A 6,044-nucleotide genomic window follows, 5' to 3' on the forward strand; every position below is an offset into this window, starting at 1 on the left:
GCCTCGAGCTGCTGCGTTCACGCTCCTTCCGCTGCCTCAGTGAACGAGCTCTGGATAATATTTAATAACCATAAAACCTTCAGCTCAGATGATCTGGTCCAGCCCGCCGCAAGTGTGAGCCACCTCTGAATGTTTAGTGCGCATTTGTGTAGTTACTTACGGTAAAAGCGAGGAAATTTTACTGTAACAAAGTAATCATAAAGTGACACTTTTGTTTTTTTTAAATATGTAGCCTAGTTATTTTTGAATAAAATTATAACATGTAAACCTAACACTGAACAGACTTTTCTCTTTTTCTCAATTCTCTTTTTGAGACCCCCAGGTTCAGAAGTGATTCTAGATGTGATTCTAGAGCGAGTAACTGTGATTCACCCTGGAGAGACAAAGAGACCACGAGAATGGACTGTTTAGCAAGCTTTATTCGTGAGTTATTTGGCGCTCAGACCCCGGCGGAAGACATTGCAATCATGGGCACTCCATGATCTATTTGTATTAGATGTCTCCCCCCGGAGCCTGGAGACTGGTGGTGGTAGATGTGAAGAGAAGGTAGAGGATGAGGGGAATGCAGAGGAGGAGCTGGGGAGGTGGTGGGTCGCAGTACGGTTTGAGCGGCCAAGCCATCTGCCTGAGGGCTTAAATGCGACCGCCTGGTGCTGATTGGGAGCAGGGAGGAGTCACTGGGAGCGTTGATTGGGGATGAGGAGCAGGTGCGAGGGCCATGGTACAGACGCCCCCTGACCTTTCACCCTCCTTCTTTGGCCAGGAAAAACTGCATAACCTCTTTGGGATAAGCGCAGAAACCTGGGAGAGTCCATGGTGAAGTGAGGGATCCGACTCTCACAGACGGACAGGCCACGCCCGCTTGAGTGCGATGATGAGGGGTCCTTCCATGGTGGCCTTGATGTAGAAGGATGGAGTTATGTCTTCCAGGCTGAATTTACGCAGGCTTCATTTCTCGAGCGAGTAACTGTGATTCTAGAGCGAGTGACTGGAGCGAGTGACTGTAATTCTGGAGCGAGTAACTGTGATTCTGGAGCGAGTGACTGTGATTCTGGAGCGAGTAACTGTGATTCTTGAGCGAGTGACTGTAATTCTGGAGCGAGTGACTATAATTCTGGAGCGAGTGACTGCGATTCCGGAGCAAGTGACTGTGATTCTAGAGCGAACAACTGTGATTCTAGAGCGAACAACTGTGATTCTAGGGCAAGTAACTGTGATTCTAGAGCGAATGACTGTGATTCTAGAGCGAGTGACTGTGATTCTGGAGCGAGTGAATGTGATTCTAGAGCGAACAACTGTGATTCTAGAGCGAGTAACTGTGATTCTAGAGCAAGTAACTGTGATTCTGGAGCGAGTGACTCTGATTCTGGAGCGAGTGACTGTGATTCTGGAGCGAGTGACTGTGATTCTGGAGCGAGTGACTGTGATTCTAGAGCGAGTGACTGTGATTCGGGAGTGAGTAACTGTAATTCTGGAGCGAGTGACTCTGTTTCTAGAGCGAGTGACTGTGATTCTGGAGCGAGTGACTGTGATTCTAGAGCGAGTGATTGTGATTCCGGAGCAAGTGACTGTGATTCTAGAGCGAACAACTGTGATTCTAGAGCGATTAACTGTGATTCTAGAGCAAGTAACTGTGATTCTAGAGCAAATGACTGTGATTCTGGGGCGAGTGACTGTGATTCTAGAGCGAGTGACTGCGATTCCGGAGCGAGTAACTGTGATTCTAGAGCGAGTGATTGTGATTCTAGAGCGAGTAACTGTGATTCTGGAGCGAGTGACTGTGATTCTGGATCGATTGACTGTGATTCTGGAGCGAGTGACTGTGATTCTGGGGCGAGTGACTGTGATTCTGGAGCGAGTAACTGTGATTCTGGAGCGAGTGACTGTGATTCTAGAGCGAGTGACTGAGATTCTGGAGCGAGTGACTGCGATTCTGGAGCGAGTGACTGTGATTCCAGAGCGAACAACTATGATTCTAGAGCGAGTAACTGTGATTCTAGAGCAAGTAACTGTGATTCTGGAGCGAGTGACTCTGATTCTGGAGCGAGTGACTGTGATTCTGGATCGAGTGACTGTGATTCTGGAGCGAGTGACTGTGATTCTGGAGCGAGTGACTGTGATTCTAGAGCGAACAACTGTGATTCTAGAGCGAACAACTGTGATTCTAGGGCGAATAACTCTGATTCTGGAGCGAGTGACTGTGATTCTGGAGCGAGTGACTGCGATTCTGGAGCGAGTGACTGTGATTCTAGAGCGAGTGACTGCGATTCTGGAGCGAGTGACTGTGATTCTAGAGTGAACAACTGTGATTCTAGAGTGAGTAACTGTGATTCTAGAGCAAGTAACTGTGATTCTGGAGCGAGTGACTCTGATTCTGGAGCGAGTGACTGTGATTCTGGATCGAGTGACTGTGATTCTGGAGCGAGTGACTGTGATTCTGGAGCGAGTAACTATGATTCTAGAGCGAACAACTGTGATTCTAGAGCGAACAAGTGTGATTCTAGAGCGAGTAACTCTGATTCTGGAGCGAGTGACTGACTAGAGCGAGTGACTGTGATTCTGGAACGAGTGTCTGTGATTCTAGAGCGAGTGACTGCGATTCTGGAGCGAGCAACTGTGATTCTAGAGCGACTGACTGTGATTCTAGAGCGGGTAACTGTGATTCTGGAGCGAGTGACTCTGATTCTGGAGCGAGTGACTGTGATTCTGGATCGAGTGACTGTAATTCTGGAGCGAGTGACTGTGATTCTGGAGCGAGTGACTGTGATTCTGGAGCGAGTAACTGTGATTCTGGAGCGAGTGACTCTGATTCTAGAGCGAGTGACTGCGATTCCGGAGCGAGTGACTGTGATTCTAGAGCGAGTGACTGCGATTCCGGGGCGAGTGACTGTGATTCTAGATCGAGTGACTGTGATTCCGGAGCGAGTAACTGTGATTCTGGAGCGAGTGACTGCGATTCTGGAGCGAGTAACTGTGATTCTAGAGCGAGTGACTGTGATTCTAGAGCGAGTAACTGTGATTCTGGAGCGAGTGACTCTGATTCTGGAGCGAGTGACTGTGATTCTAGAGCGAGTGACTGTGATTCTGGAGCGAGTAACTGTGATTCTGGAGCGAGTAACTGTGAATCTGGAGCAAGTGACTGTGATTCTAGAGCGAGTGACTGCGATTCTGGGGCGAGTGACTCTGATTCTGGAGCGAGTGACTGTGATTCTGGATCGAGTGACTGTGATTCTGGAGCGAGTAACTGTGATTCTGGAGCGAGTGACTGTGATTCTGGAGCGAGTAACTGTGATTCTGGAGCGAGTGACTGATTCTAGAGCGAGTGACTGCGATTCCGGAGCGAGTGACTGTGATTCTAGATCGAGTGACTGTGATTCTGGAGCGAGTGACTGTGATTCTAGATCGAGTGACTGTGATTCTGGAGCGAGTAACTGTGATTCTGGAGCGAGTGACTGCGATTCTAGAGCGAGTGACTGCGATTCCGGAGCGAGTGACTGCGATTCTAGAGCGGGTAACTGTGATTCCGGAGCGAGTGACTGTGATTCTGGATCGAGTGACTGTGATTCTGGAGCGAGTAACTGTGATTCTGGAGCGAGTGACTTTAATTCTGGAGCGAGTAACTGTGATTCTAGAGCGAGTGACTGTGATTCTAGAGCGAGTGACTGTGATTCTGGGGCGAGTGACTCTGATTCTAGAGCGAGTGACTGTGATTCTGGGGCGAGTGACTGCGATTCTGGAGCAAGTGGCTGTGATTCTAGAGCGAACAACTGTGATTCTAGAGCGAGTAACTGTGATTCCAGAGCAAGTAACTGTGATTCAGGAGCGAGTAACTGTGATTCTGGAGCGAGTGACTGTGATTCTGGAGCGAGTGACTGCGATTCTGGAGCGAGTGACTGTGATTCCAGAGCGAACAACTATGATTCTAGAGCGAGTAACTGTGATTCTAGAGCAAGTAACTGTGATTCTGGAGCGAGTGACTCTGATTCTGGAGCGAGTGACTGTGATTCTGGATCGAGTGACTGTGATTCTGGAGCGAGTGACTGTGATTCTGGAGCGAGTAACTATGATTCTAGAGCGAACAACTGTGATTCTAGAGCGAACAACTGTGATTCTAGAGCGAGTAACTCAGATTCTGGAGCGAGTAACTGCGATTCTGGAGCGAGTGACTGTGATTCTAGAGCGAGTGACTGTGATTCTGGAACGAGTGACTGTGATTCTAGAGCGAGTGACTGCGATTCTAGAGCGAGCAACTGTGATTCTAGAGCGACTGACTGTGATTCTAGAGCGGGTAACTGTGATTCTAGAGCGAGTGACTGTGATTCTAGAGCGAGTGACTGTGATTCTGGGGCGTGACTCTGATTCCAGAGCGAGTGACTGTGATTCTGGAGCGAGTAACTGTGATTCTGGAGCGAGTGACTGCGATTCTAGAGCGAGTAACTGTGATTCTAGAGCGAGTGACTGCGATTTTAGAGCGGGCAACTGTGATTCTGGAGCGAGTGACTCTGATTCTGGAGCGAGTGACTGTGATTCTGGATCGAGTGACTGTGATTCTGGAGCGAGTAACTGTGATTTTGGAGCGAGTGACTGCGATTCTGGAGCGAATGACTGTGATTCTGGAGCGAGTAACTGTGATTCTGGAGCGAGTGACTGTGATTCTGGAGCGAGTAACTGTGATTCTGGAGCGAGTGACTCTGATTCTGCAGCGAGTAACTGTGATTCTAGAGCGAGTAACTGTGATTCTGGAGCGAGTGACTGTGATTCTAGAGCGAGTGACTGTGATTCTGGAGCGAGTGACTGTGATTCTAGAGCGAGTGACTGTGATTCGGGAGTGAGTAACTGTGATTCTGGAGCGAGTGACTCTGATTCTAGAGCGAGTGACTGTGATTCTGGAGCGAGTGACTGTGATTCTGGAGCGAGTGACTGTGATTCTAGAGCGAGTGATTGTGATTCCGGAGCAAGTGACTGTGATTCTAGAGCGAACAACTGTGATTCTAGAGCGATTAACTGTGATTCTAGAGCAAGTAACTGTGATTCTAGAGCAAATGACTGTGATTCTGGAGCGAGTGACTGTGATTCTAGAGCGAGTGACTGCGATTCTGGAGCGAGTAACTGTGATTCTAGAGCGAGTGATTGTGATTCTAGAGCGAGTAACTGTGATTCTGGAGCGAGTGACTGTGATTCTGGATCGATTGACTGTGATTCTGGAGCGAGTGACTGTGATTCTGGGGCGAGTGACTGTGATTCTGGAGCGAGTAACTGTGATTCTGGAGCGAGTGACTGTGATTCTAGAGCGAGTGACTGTGATTCTGGATCGAGTGACTGTGATTCTGGAGCGAGTGACTGTGATTCTGGAGCGAGTGACTGTGATTCTAGAGCGAACAATTGTGATTCTACAGCGAACAACTGTGATTCTAGAGCGAACAACTGTGATTCTGGAGCGAGTAACTGTGATTCTGGAGCGAGTGACTGTGATTCTGGAGCGAGTGACTGCGATTCTGGAGCGAGTGACTGTGATTCTAGAGCGAGTGACTGCGATTCTGGAGCGAGTGACTGTGATTCTAGAGTGAACAACTGTGATTCTAGAGTGAGTAACTGTGATTCTAGAGCAAGTAACTGTGATTCTGGAGCGAGTGACTGTGATTCTGGAGCGAGTGACTGTGATTCTGGATCGAGTGACTGTGATTCTGGAGCGAGTGACTGTGATTCTGGAGCGAGTAACTATGATTCTAGAGCGAACAAGTGTGATTCTAGAGCGAGTAACTCTGATTCTGGAGCGAGTGACTGTGACTCTAGAGCGAGTGACTGTGATTCTGGAACGAGTGTCTGTGATTCTAGAGCGAGTGACTGCGATTCTGGAGCGAGCAACTGTGATTCTAGAGCGACTGACTGTGATTCTAGAGCGGGTAACTGTGATTCTGGAGCGAGTGACTCTGATTCTGGAGCGAGTGACTGTGATTCTGGATCGAGTGACTGTAATTCTGGAGCGAGTAACTGTGATTCTGGAGCGAGTGACTGTGATTCTGGAGCGAGTAACTGTGATTCTG

This window comes from Eucyclogobius newberryi, unplaced genomic scaffold (genome assembly GCF_026437365.1).
Source record: "Eucyclogobius newberryi isolate DKJ021-1_F unplaced genomic scaffold, fEucNew1.0.hap1 SCAF_18, whole genome shotgun sequence".
Lineage (NCBI taxonomy): Eukaryota > Metazoa > Chordata > Actinopteri > Gobiiformes > Gobiidae > Eucyclogobius > Eucyclogobius newberryi.